This window comes from Serinus canaria, chromosome 3, assembly GCF_022539315.1.
Source record: "Serinus canaria isolate serCan28SL12 chromosome 3, serCan2020, whole genome shotgun sequence".
NCBI classification, from domain to species: domain Eukaryota; kingdom Metazoa; phylum Chordata; class Aves; order Passeriformes; family Fringillidae; genus Serinus; species Serinus canaria.
This window is the reverse complement of record NC_066316.1, coordinates 47,867,192-47,881,333: the sequence shown is the minus strand read 5'-3', so window position 1 is coordinate 47,881,333 and position 14,142 is coordinate 47,867,192.

Here is a 14,142-nt window from a genome sequence, read left to right as displayed (position 1 = left end):
TCCCATATATATTACTGGCTTAGCACATTGCAGCTGTGATGTAGCAGATGGAAACTGTTTTGATAAATGGTGCTCTAAAGTACCATATGCATATGCTGAGATATTTAAGTTCTGTTTAGTGTGTTTGTCTATGTCCATATCTCCTTTCTCCTAAAGACACTGATTTGTTTACCACAAAACAACAAAAAATCTGGAAACATGGTTAAGATGAGAAGACTGTAGATCCCCATGGTACCATTTACAAATTGGATGCAGAGACAAAGGAGTCCATTTCAAGTATCATTCTCTTTTCAGTCTTCTCACTAAACTTAGCATGAGCTGGAGGTCTATTATTGTCCCCCACCTATCTATCAGCACATGTGTGCTGAGTATATCCTTGCTATAATTCCACACACAGCCAGCACTGGACAACAGAGTTGGCGTGCAGTGCAGAACAATTGCAAATCAAATGTGAGACATTTTATCAGATGAAGTCCCTGCTCAGTGTCATTCAGCTGGAGATTTGCAATAGGCCAGGAGTTCACCAGTGGGATGCACAGGGCAGAACATCGTGAGATAGCACAGAAAGCACTCTTGCCAGTCCAGTTAAGTACTTTGCTTTCAGACTCAACACGATGCAGTCTCCTTGTTCCATCCTTTTTAACAGGTTCCACTGTATTCATGGCTGCTTTCATACTGTCACCTTGTCAGCAGTGTAGTTGTGTCAGGAATAATATGGAAATCAACTTAAATAGAAACCAACAGAAATGTTGTGCCACAGTCTTTTTTTTTCTTTTTATATTTTTTTTTAATTTATTTATTAAAAAAATAGTGTAGATAGTATAGAGAGGACGCCTAACTCCAGACATCTAAATCTGGAGGCTGAGTCATTCAGTAGTCATTCAGTCACTTTAAAAAAAAAACAGAGTTATGATTGTAGCCTGGAGGAATTTTTAAAACGCGACGTGAATCGTGTCGGTGAGAACAGGTAATGCACACTGTGAATACCTTACGAAAGGAAGGACTTGCGATTTCCGTCTGATGTCCCGGCGCCGCCATTCCCTCCCGGCCGGGCCCGCCAGGGGGCGCTGCGCCCGTGCCTACTCCCGCCGGGATCGCGGGGTTGCTGGGCCGCTCCTGCTCTCCCGGGCCGCTCCTTCCCTCCCGGGCCGATTCCAGCCCTGCCCCGACACCCCACTGGGATGGCGGCTCTGCTGGGCGGCCGGCCCTGCCCTCAAGGGCCGCTTCCAGCCCTGCCCGCACGCCCCGCCGCCATCGGGGACGGGACACGGCCCGGGCAGCCCGCGGGGAGCGCCTGCTCCCAGCTCTGCCCTGGGACCAAACACGGTCCCTCAGCAGCTCCCGGCTTCTGAGGGAAGTGCTGAATTCTCGCTGACCCGGGCTAATTTCCGAGAGGCTGAAGGCAAGGATATAGCTGTTTTTTTAGTCTTTATTTCCCCCATAGCAAAATGTGTACTCAGTTTTGAGTAGCGCTATAAATAAAGTAACAAATAATAACTGGGAGGCACTGGGTCTGCAGGATAACAAAGCCCCGTGCTTTCATCTGGGCCCTGCAGAGCTGTGGCCCGTCTGCCCCTATTACATTTGAAAGAGAAGGCAGCTGGGTGACCTGGAAGGATTTTCTGTGTCTTTCAGCCCCTCTGCCCGTTCCAGCAGCGAGTGTGACCGCTCCACCGCAAACCTGAGCCCGGCTCGCTGACCCGCGGCTGAACCCTCGCTGCTGCCAGCCCCCGGGAATGCAGGCGCTGGCTGTGTCCAGCCTGAGTTGCCTTAAGCCTCAGAGCCCCTGAAGGCTTTTCCGCTTTTTGTTCTCAGGGTTTGTCGGCGGGCCAGCTGACGGCTTAACTCGGCTGACCTTCCTCCCTCAGCGAGGCTGACAGCGGTGCACGGTATCGATCTCACTGCGGTGCGGGAGGCGCAGCCAAAGCGCCGAGAGGCGCTCACCTCCTACAGTGTAGCACAGTGAACTTTCAGAAAGTAAAAGTGCTTGTTCAGGAGGCTGATCAAGTAAATCATCAAAAATACCCGCTGTCCATTGTGCCTCTTGACATTCATTGTGCTGCAGCTGTGACTTGTTTTATTGACTCATTATAAAGATATAATGCATTGGGAAATTAGAAACTTGCAAAGGGAACTATCTGCTGTCCCATAAATTGTCCCTCTAATTTTGTAACACATTACATTTAAAGACAGGTCATAATGTTCCCAACCAGTTACCAAAAGGTAGGTCTCTAACTAAAAATTACTTGAGTGAGGAACTGAGGAAATTGTTTCAAATTGGAACACTGAAAATCAGGCCAGTTTGAATTAACTGCTGGTGGAGCCTAGCTCTGAAAACACGGGCTGCTGTCACCAAGTACAACGCTTGCCTTTTGAAACAGACCCAGGGAATGAACAAGCATAAAAATATTCCAGACAACTTCAGGGTGCTATTCAGTGGTACTGACCCTGCCAGCTCCACTAAGGGGCCTGACACAGCACAAGTGCCATCACTGCTGCAAATGCAAATGCTTGACTCTGGACAGGTTCTTCAGCTGGAACTAAATCCACACTCTGCTTGTTGTACAAAAGGGAAAATGGGGGATTGGGATAAGCAAAGGTTGTTTTTCCCCTCCAAGTATTCTTGCATGGACTGAGTAGGTAACTGTATAAGTAAGCTAGATTATAATGGGGGCTGCTTAGATTTTTGAACAGCTGATTGGCCTTTTTCTCCCATTTATAAATCTGATACATATTAGTTTGATAATTTCTTTCAGCAAATTTTTGTTTTGTTTATTGCTTATTTTTCAAATGTCATCATGCAGCAGAGGTCTGCAGGAGCTCATCGCTTCCCAGGGACAAGAAGACTGCAAGAACCTTCTGAAGGGGAACAGTCCGTGCAGTCTTCTGCCTACAATAAACTTCTTTTCCCTGTATGTGGGCAAAAAGACAGAATATCACAGAAATTAAAAAACAGATTGAAGCTCTCATTGTGTTTAAGCTGCAGTATATATTAGGATATGGCATTTGTCTTATGATGAGTCTTATGGCTGAGGTGTTAAAAAAGAATTAGTCTAGGCAATTTAGCGACCAGACTGCTATTGATATTACCAGAAGCAGGCTGATTGACTTTGCAAGTCTCCAATTATAATCCGAGCTATAATTATGATTATACACAGACCACTACTGAGCCTCCACTTTTGACTCATAGCAGATTCCCACTGAAGTCAGCAGGAGCTGTGCTTGAGATGGGGCTTTCACAGGCAGCACTGTTTGTCCAAAAGTAAACAAGCTGTTCCTGTAAATTGCTTCCCCAAAATGGACTGTTTTCTCCTATGTATGGTCATAGCTCTAATCAGGCACACAGCTTTTGCTTTGTTCTGACACAGGAGCAAAGTCAAGTTTCAGGCACTGACTGGCAGTCTGGGATGTCTTCAGACTTGTCCAGTACTGTAAAATCTTAACTTTTACAAGTCTTAGAGGCTAGCTCGAGTCTCCATCCAATCATTCATTTTCAAGAATACCGTGTTTGCCTGTAAATCTTATTCTCAGTTTTTGTGCAGACAAGTAAAATGTATTTAATTGATTTCATCATCATGATTAAAAGGAGGTAAGTAGATTTATGCAAGAGGAGTAAATACTCAGGTTTAATGTAGAAAGCTTTCATGGGAAAAATCTATCTTCATCTCCTACCTTATTACACACTCTGGAAAACTACCTATTGATTGTGGGTGAAGTTGTTAATTGCCTGGCCAGCACTACAAGTAAAGAAAAGGTACTTGAGAAACAGTTTCATTTTTGTAGAAAAAGAGGAAGCAAAGAACATAAACTTTTTTGGGAAAACACGAAACAGCAAAATTCATAAGACTATAATTGTTCATGTTAAGATGCATAATGTGAGAAGAAGAGCCTCATGTTAGGAAGTTTCTGTAAAGGTTAACTTGCAGACAAATTGCCCCATTATCTTGATAATCACTTTCTAAGCAATAAAACCCCATAAATCTCCCATCTTGCAAGCAGATCTGTGGAAGTACAATCCTGTGGGATTCTGCATGGCCCTACCAGCCTGTTGAAGTTGATCAGAGGGTGATGTAGGGCTGCCATCTCAGGCTGTGTTTGAATGCTCTCTTTTCATATTTCTGGGAGGAATAGGCACTTCACCCCTTTGATATTTGTCTGGGAATCAAGAAGCATGTGTCAGAAGTATATGGACATTTCTTCATGGAGAATTTTCAAAAATGTGATTACAGCTGTCCTTAAAACACCATGTTCTACATTTCCTCATGTCCTGTATAATGCTCTGCTACGTGAAGGCTGTGTAACCTAAAGCCATACTAGCATTTTAGTCTTGGACTTTTTATTACTGGCTCTTTTAATCTCAGGCTTTTTTTTTTTTTTTTACTGTCTTGCCTTTCCAAAATTTGCATTATCAAATACTTAAAATCAATTGCTGAAGCAGATTGAAGAGTATCACTCAGAAAATTCTCCATCATCCCAGTGGCTACAGCGTGTTCCCCTGTGGTATTTGAGCACTTGTATACAGGAGTGATTTCTGTCTCCTGAGAGGGCTGGGGCAAAAGGAGCTGTCCTGGTTTTGCAGAGAGTATAATTTGGGTATTGGCCATAACACCACATAAGCCCTGTGGCTTTTCTGAAGTGGTGTTAGGAGTGTGGCACAGCCTGGCCATGGTTTCATAGCATGTTTGGGGTCTTTGCGTTCTCTTGCTAATTCACAGCCATGCTCCACAAGGCAGTAGTAGAAGACCTCTCACTGAGCACTTGTTAGCTTGCTTCTGCTGGGAGGGGAAACCAAAATTTCTAAAGTCAAGTCATCATTTTTTCTCTACCTTACTTTTGTAAAAGAATAAGATGAAGCTTCCTAATGTGTAACCACTTGCAATTAATCAGGCAGTGACTGTCTGAGAGGGGCTCAGGGAGCTCCCACCTGGAGCCAGGTTAATCTGCTCTCAAAATTTCCGTGACCTGCAGCCACAGTAGGGGTGGCAGGAGCCTTTTCAAGAGACAGGAGTGTCATCTAGTGGTGAAACAAACCCACTCGATCACACCCCAAGGGCCACCACCTGCCACCTTCCATACAGAGCACTGGGTGACACATTTTGTTTCTGCCACACTTTAACAGCCTAATGCAGAATGTATGGAGTAATGCTTCTTTTAGCTTTCATCCTTGTGGGATTTATATTATGCAGGCTAATGGAAAATAGTGAGAGCCCATAGCTAACCAGGCAGCAGACACTAATGGCTCTCTCTGATGGTTCTCTAATGAGGTTCTTCTGTCTCTGTGATGGGATACAGCAAGAGCCTTTCCCCTTGGGAACAGTGACCACCAGCTCCCCAGGAACTGAGAATTTTACAGGCTTTATTTACTTGTATTATGCGATGGGTCCACTGAAGGAATGGACATTTGTATTTTACAGTAGTTTTTTTTCCCAAACTCTTTTGCCTTCTTTCACACATAAATCCAGATTTATTAGCAGAGCATAAAGATTGTAATTCTCTTGTAGTTGGTGAAATAAGGAAGGAGAAACATCTCACCAGCAGCATCACTAGCAGAAGACCATGCAGGGACAGGTGGCTGAGCTGGTAACAAAGTGAAGAAGAGGAGAAATACTTGGCTGGTTATGTGCAATTTTCCTGATGTGATTTCCTGGCAGTTTATCACAGTAACTGTAATGGAACAAACCCAGCTCAAGGTGTTGTGCAGCTCTTCTGAGGGAAAACAGACTTTGAATCTAGTCAGCTAGAACGTACCATGTAAAATTACTGCCAGTCATTGCTCAGTACACATTTTCAAGTGCAGAACTGGAAACCCACCTTTTTTTGGAACAAAGGGGGACTCATCATTTTTACAGTTAATGCCAAGGACTGAGGCTTAAGAAAAATCCCCAGTGCTTCCCAGTTGATTAGAGGCCGGTGGGTGGAAGATATGGAGCCACTCAGCCTCGGAGCAGTGGGCAGTGAAAATCTGAGGATCTAGTCTCTCTTCTAGGGAGACTAACTAAGGGCATGCCTTGTTTTTCAAATGGTGCTTCATTTCCCACCATTTCCTGCTAGAGTAGGCCTTGGGCAGTCATGGTTAGGTTTTGTGATCCTAAGGGTGAATGCACGGGAAAAAAAAAAAAACCAACCTACAAAAAGCCTAATAAAAAGCACCGAATCCCTTTGCAAAGCTGCCGGCTGGCTGTGCGACACGGCCCTGGGCAGGGCCCGGATCAGCCAGGCAGGCAGGAGCTCTTGGCAAGCCGAGGGCAGCGAAGCATATGGGTCTTTTCCCTGGGTCGCTCTGCGCCCGGAGCACCGGGGGAAGGGGCTCGAGAGCCGCCAGCCCTCGCTCTTTGCCAGCCCGTCAGCTTCCACCTCCCGCTTCCCGGGAAAGCGCGCCCGGCGGCGCTCACGCTCGCGCTCCCATTTGCCAGCCCGCCTGCGTCAGCGCTAATACCGAGCTCAGCTGCTCATCATCCCAGCTGATAATGTCGCGGGAGGAATTAGGCAAGGCATGCTGGTAGGAGGGAGAGAGAGGGCTGGAGGGAGAGTAATCACAGGCACAGTGATGGGAAATAAATGAGATCAGAAAAAAACAACCCTCAAACAGACTATTCTCAGGCTAGAAGGGAGTGTATTTTTAGGAGATGGGGCTGTTTCAGTCCCAGATGTGGGGAGCCACGGGGTAGCAGCAGGTCCTCCTGGGATTTCAGCAGGGCTTGCTTCAAGGCTGAAATAAGGGAGTTGCTACAGGGCACTTGGCATTCAGCTGAGTTGCAGAAAAGCTAAATGGGTGCGCTGAGAGGCTGGGTTGTCCCCTTTTCCACAGATGCGATGTAGGAAGGGGCAGCGGAGGGCTCACAGTTGTTGCCACTTCTGCACGGGCTGTGCAGGATTTCCCTCTCCAGAGGAAAGCGAAAGGTTTTTGCTCACACAGCTTCTGCCTGAGATTTGGAGCAGTCTTTCCCCATGAAAACAGTGCTAATAAGACGAGGCCATGCCACTGTCGGTTTTCGCCTCGTGGGGAATCAGTGCAATACAACATGCCACAGTCTGATGAAACCCAGGGAGGTTTCATCAGACTGTGGACATGCAAGCAGCACCATTCACTGCACGGCATGCAGCTGCAGTCCAGTTCCCAATGTCTCCCTCGACGGCAGACAGAGCAGAGTGCTCTGTCAAAAGAAGGCATATGTTTAATCAGTTCCTGTGGTACTGTAAAACTCAAATTTAATTTGAATTTTTTAAATACACTGTGGCATTTTAACCACTGCTGGCAGTAAAGCAGTATTATACTGCTTCTGGATATTTCTCTACAGAATGTATCTCTTTCAACTGAAATTCAGTAGGCAAGGTCAAGGATGTTTTGCAAAATCTTTATCCGTGTAACCTAAATGGACCTGGCAACAGAACGGATTGTGCTCTGAACTTGGGGAAGAAGGTGAAGTATTTCATCCCCATCAGTTCTGCTCCTTGTATATGGCAGTAAATTCGGGGTGGCTGTCCATCTCCAAATGCTGCATGGCATCTGGAATTACAGTCCCTGGATTGTCTGTTTTTGTGTACCATGTTTCTATTTGGTTCTCCCAAAGGCCACAAAGTGACCCTTCAAAGTTACGTATCCAGAGAACCAGTCTGGGCTGACCACAGAGCCACAGACCAGAATTCTCAGCTTATAAAGCTGCCTTTCATGGGCACCAGAGAAGAAACAAGTATCACAGTGCAGAATGAGATTTTTTTTTTTTTTTTAAAGGAGTGTTGTGTCATAACTAGAACATCTAGAATAAAATACTGTAATAATTTATGCCCACGTGTTGCTTTTTTGTGTGTGTGTGTGCATGTGATTAATTTTGGACATACATTTTTCCATATCTCCATAGGTTCTGCAAAGTTCAGCAGTAAGTTATTATTTAACAATCAAAAAATTGCTTTCTCACATCTTTTTTTTTTTTCCTGTTTCTTCTGGCTAACTGGCCTCCAGGAGAAACACCATTAGGGTGATGCTGGAATCAAAAGCTTCAGCTAAGATTTTCAGTGTGACTGAGGGAGAATTGTCAAGGGAAAGGTGTCTGCATCTCTGGCCTCAGTAGGTAAGCCCAAAAAGGAGTCATCTTGGTGACTGAATTCTTGGCCAGTGGTTACATTTGGAAGTTCAATTCCTGTGATGGCAAAGTCTCCCTCAAAATTATTTTTTTGCTTGACACGCAAAGTTAAGTTGCATTTAATTTCCTATTCTTCCCTTCCATAAAAGTTATTCCATATTGTCTTTCCTTTCGAAACGCACTTAGCCTAGGTAGGCATTGGTTACTAACGAGCCCAAGAGGAAAAACCTAGATGACACAAGTTAAAACGATATGTTAAGGTTGATAGTTTTGACAGAAAACACTTCATGGCCCCTGAGTGAAAATCATAAGCTATCACCTGTCAGCTAGCCCATAAATCACCAAATCAGAGCGAGTCTGATTATTCCACTTGTAACAATATTAAAAATAAAATTCATTATTATGGTTTTCATATTGTTTGTTAGTCCTTTGTAATTGATTATGCACTGAAAAACTTTTCACCATGCAGTGTTGCTCTTGGGTTGTCAGACAGGGTTTATGGAACGAAATCATTGGTGTCAAAAATGGAAAGAAGGTTATGTTCATCAGAAATGCACTTTGCACTGGTGCCAGCCTCAGCTCCTGCTTTTGGACTCCTGCTGTCCAGTGTTTCTGCTGCCCCTGGGATCTGGGAGCTGGAGACTGTCACCAGGATAACCATCCTCCTTGAACAGCAAAAGTCTGTCACATTATACAATGAGATCTACAAATAATCCCATCAGTTTAGCACTAACATGCTTAACACTTTCACTTCAATTTTTGTTTGGAAAATCAAAAGCCAGTCCTACTATAATCTTTCAGCTGAGCTTCACTTTATTACTGCATTGTGTGGAGTCTTCTGAAACACATCCTAACCCCGCTTAGACTTGCTTTGTTTCTCCATTCTGCCCAAAGGAAGAGCTTTTTGCAGCATGGTGCATACATGTGCAGCACAGCTTTTGATGCAATTGGAGAACATCTTCCCCCTCTGCAGGTATTCCCTGCAAGAATTGCCAATACTTTTCTTCTTTCATTGAAGCTGACTTCTTTCCCCAAGGGCTTTGCTCTCTGCAGTTGCAGTAACTGGATGCAAATGCAGGACCAGAGAGTACAGCCCTTTATATTCAGTCAGACCTGACAGGGTTATCCAGAGACTTAATTCACCAAATAACAGATTAATTCTCTTCCATGAATTCAGCACATGCAGATGCTTCTAGAGAAGCTGTAACCAGCAGCTCGCAGATGAAACAGGCTCTGGTGCTGCAGGGGAGGATTTCATGGCAGGCTGGTCCAAATACCAAGAGTTAGTTGTGGCTTAATGGTGACCTTACCCCTCCTCAATAAAAAGTGAGGTCCCTTTGGCTCAGAAGGGACTCTTGTCTAAATGCTTCCTTAGTTCCCTGTTCTGCCCCTGCTCTGTTTCTCACATGCTTCATCCCTGCTCTGCCCCACGCAATGATGTACCAGCCAGGAGGGAGAACCCCTCTCGGACCTCTGCCCTCACCTTACCTCAGAAAAGCTTATTTCTTGAACAAGTTAGGGCATTCCATGGAATCTAGGCCTTAGCAGGAGAAAGCTGAATGGAGAAAGTAAGTGAGGCCTGGTGAAGGGAACAGATGAAAATAAGACTTGCCTCAGGCCAGCAGGAAATACAAAGTGGACCTCAGAAGCTTCTGCCTTGACATCAGGGTATATTTTGAGCTGAATTAAAAAATAGCTTTAGGTTAGCTTCTGTGAATAAAGGGATTGAGACTAGAGTTGAATGATGAGAGACTATTGACGAAGGAAGAAAATGACTGGCTACAGGCTGAAAGTCTGAGAAAAGACCCGTGCTTTTTTAGGATGGATGTGAGATGAGACATGAAGCAGCTGGTATCACATCCACAAGGACTGAAGCAAAGCCTACCAAAAGGAATGCAGTGATGATGGGACCATGCAGCATTCTCCGTGTCACAGAATGAAGATGTCCAACAGTAACCGACACAGGGGCTTCTGCACACAGGGAACAGGTTAGGCTGGGTTGTGTTTTGGCTTTCCATCCCCATGGATAGGGACAGCAAATAGTCTTGTCCCTCTCTAAGAAAACTTCAAATGCTTAAATATCCTGAGGTGCAAAACTTCTTGAAACCTGTGCATTACATCTCTGCTACCTGAGGCATCTCATGGAAATCAGTGCTTACAGGTCTAACTGGTGTCCAGTTTTAGACCAGTGGATAAGTTAATGAATTGCCCACCATATTTGCTCCTTACTGAAAGGTGTTTATTCTTATTTTATAATACCAGCTAGAGGCCAGAAAAATCAGAGTCTGTATACACATGTAGAGTCTTCTACATACACACGTAGAATAAACTGTATTGAAAATATACAGGGTTGAAGACTAAGGGAAAAGAAGTGTTACCCACGTTTTATAAATGGGGTGCTGAAGGAAGAGGAGATGACATGAGCTTCAGATCATACTCAATGTCTGAGATACATCAGGAAACTCAGGTTTAAGAAGAAGACCATCCTTCCTTCCTGGAATGTAAACTAGGGAGCTAATACACACAGGAAAGATAGGATTTTACTTTCTGTAGAGTATTTTTAGTGTTAAAATAACCTTAATTCCCCCCATGAGACAGTCTCCCTGCTTTTTCTTCATTTTGCATTCTGTAGTCTAAAGCAGGAAGTGTGACACTTATTTGATTTTATTTTTTTTAATTTCTTCATTATTGCAGAAAAATTTTCACTAAATCATGCTTGGAAGCTCTGGGAAGTTTGAAAAACCAAGCCCTACTCAGCTCCAGGCATTTATACATGACGCATACACTCATCAGTGCTCACTGCGGTTGTTTCTCTGCCAATCACCTTACCCAATGTGAAGATGTGTCACAACACTGAGCAAACATGGAAACAGCCACTTTAATCAACCATATTTTCTCCATATGGTAACTTTCATTTACCATGGTAGTCCAGCTTTCACACATATTTTATAGAGAGAAAGTTTACAAGCAATAAAAATTAACAGCCAGTATACATGCAACAAACAAATCAACATCCCCCCCCATAGTGTGTGCCTGAGTGGATATAATTCAAACTGTGACTAAACTGTGGTTGCATTCCTATGAGATATTTTGCCTAAGGATGTGCAGTGTACACAGTGCATGATTCATTTCAGTGAGAACCAGACCAGGGGTGACAGGAAGAAGTTCTGAGGACAAGCAAAGAGAAACAGCCATAACAGGAGAGGAAAGCCACACAGTGATTTTGTTGCCATGCCCTTAGAGCAGTAACAGGGCAGGGCAGTGAGAGCCTTCGTTCCCATGTGCCTGTAAAGAACTTCACTGACTCTCTTCATCTTCACCTGTTCTTCCCCATAAAGAAAAGAAAGCCCAGAGTAATGTGGTTGGATCCTGGGATAGTTCATGTTTCCAGGTGCTCATTCTGCCTCAGATTGCCTCACAGTTAGAGCTCCTCTTCCTCCACACACACCTGAAGGACAGTTCTGGGAGCACCTCTTTCCCAGAAGTCCTGCTAGGGCTGGGGAGCAGGTCCCTTGCTAGAAGTAATGCTCTCAGCTGTCTGGCTCATGTGATGTTAATACAAGCACATAATTTCCACTGGCATAGATAAGGAGTATTAATGGCAACAGAACAATGAATGTCTGTGCAATCAGAATTTGACATCTTGCATTTGTCATGCCCCCAAATTGCTTGTTTCCAAATTATACAACAGTTGTGTGGTGAATGGAATCAGGCTGTGATAATTTGTATGTATGAACGATATTTTAATACCCACTTGTTTTTGCATCTTGTTCAAGCACTGCCAGGACGGATTTGGGTGGATGGAGGAGCATACATACATTCTGTTTCAGAGGGGCTTCTCATCCTGCGGTGTGGCTGAGGGATCTGTCTCTCCTCTGGGTATTCATTTTCAGTAAGACTTGGAAAGGAAAAGACAAACCAAGAGAAGACAAACAGCATCTGAGGACACAATGTTTTCAGAGTTGGCTGGCAGTGGTAGTCGGTTGTTCTGTCAAAACAAAGATGATGTGACAGCTCTGCCTGTCAGTCTTTGCCCAAATTTCTCCTTCCTTCCTTCCACTTGCCCTTCTCCTTTTCCATCAGCAGCATCATCTCAGTGAAATTTGGCAAAGGGAGTGAGGGATATTATCTCAGAGATACAAACTTCCTGCAGTTTTTGCCAAAATCAGAAAGAGACCATGCTTGAGCCCACGCTGGGGGAGCAGCCAGTCATTACATACACAGCTCCCAGGTGCTTCAGTCATTTGTTGCTTTTTGTCCAATGATTTTCTGCTCTTTGCCCAATTGAGGGGCCAAACACTGGCGTTACCAGTGGGATGGAGTGGGACACAGGAAGGGCATGGAGGGATTACAGGGGTGCTGGGTGCAGGAGGTAGAGCTCTGCAGCAGGGGTAGAAGTGGAGCTGAGAACTGGAAGCACTTCACACTGGGCTGAGGATATGTACAATATGTGTGAGTACAGCTCCTATAGTTGGTGAAAAGAAGAGAAAATCCAGAGAAAAAGCTTTGCCTAGGACATTAACTCATCTTTTTTTTCTACTAGAACTTAGAGTGAATTAAAAGCAGTAAATCTAACTAGATGTTTCATAATTTATGTTTCACATACACAGTTGTTTATAGTGAGTGCAATGGAAATATATTTAAAGAGAAATGAAGAAGAAGAGGGGGAAATATTTAAGGCTCAAAACCAAGGAAAGATAGGTATCTACATTTGAAAAGTTCTCAATTTTCAATTCTTTATTCAACCACTTAACCATTTGCTTTGATAACATACTTTTGACTAATTGGCATAGTTTTCTTTGTTAGTAACAGTGAAGGGTGATCTCAGACTAAGTTAAGAGATGCTTTGCAGCCTGTGGTGATTCCACGATACGGTGAACTTGAAGTAGCTACTGTGCAACTTGTATATTTGGTTTAGTGGGGACAGGAGAGTACTGTCTCCTCTTGGGTGCTTGGGCAGTTTTGAGAGCTAGTGATATCTAATGCCAACTCAGCAGAGAGGAATGTCTTATGAGCAAATGCAAACAATTATCTCCAAGCATGAGAACAGTGGGAAAATAAATATGGCCATAGGAAATATATAAAAGATATAGAAAGCAAGAATTATAATGGCCAGAGCAATCAGGGGTTACCTGACACAAGCCTGTGGGAACCTAAATTTTTCTAGTTCCATACTGGTGGAATTCCTCATTCTAGAAAAGTTTGCTGGCAGGATGACTGCTCTATTCCATTGTATAATGACCAGAGGGTGTGAAGACAGTAAAAAGTAACTAAAATAAATTTTTAATTGATGAGTTTTTCCTGGTATGCCATTATATTTTTGTTCAATGTACTGAAATATACAATGTTGTTAAATTAAGAAATAAAATAAATGGACAAATTTGACTTAAGTAATTTCATCTCTGTTCTTCTCTGAAGACCAGTGTGCAGTGTATATGTGATCCAATATGAACTTCATCAATAGAAATTTAATTGCCAGCATATTATCATTTGAGACTTTTTTTTATCCTGGAATATTTCAGCATTAATCTTTGCAGCCCAGCTCTGCACAGCCAAGATGCTGGGTGAGGAATGCCCTTTAAACAGCTCCTCCAAAAACAGTGGAATGTGCCCAGTGATCATCTCCTGCAACTCCAACTGCACACTCAAAATGTCAGGACATTTCAGATCTGCCTTTTCCTGTGTGCCTTTGTTGCTGATGGTGATGGTGGTGGTTTAGGTGCAGCTGAAGCAGTTTTGCTATATCTGGACAGAGGAAACCACAGCATTTTTGCAGAGCAAGCATGTGCCAGGAAGTTGTCTTATATTCTCTTCTGGCATTAACTCCTAAATTCTCCCATTCACTTCTCAGATATAATTTTGTTTTAAAGCAATCTAACAAAAAACAGGCTTCCTGAAACCTGATAACATTTTTCTTGCTCTTTTGATAGTACTGGTGCTGTGCTGTTCCAGCTTTGCTGATCGGCAGAACCTTAATTAACTGCTAACCTTTCCTGAGATATCGAGGGGAGATGGTAGTTTTTCTTTTTCTGATGAAAAAGATTTGTGAGGGCTACTGGAG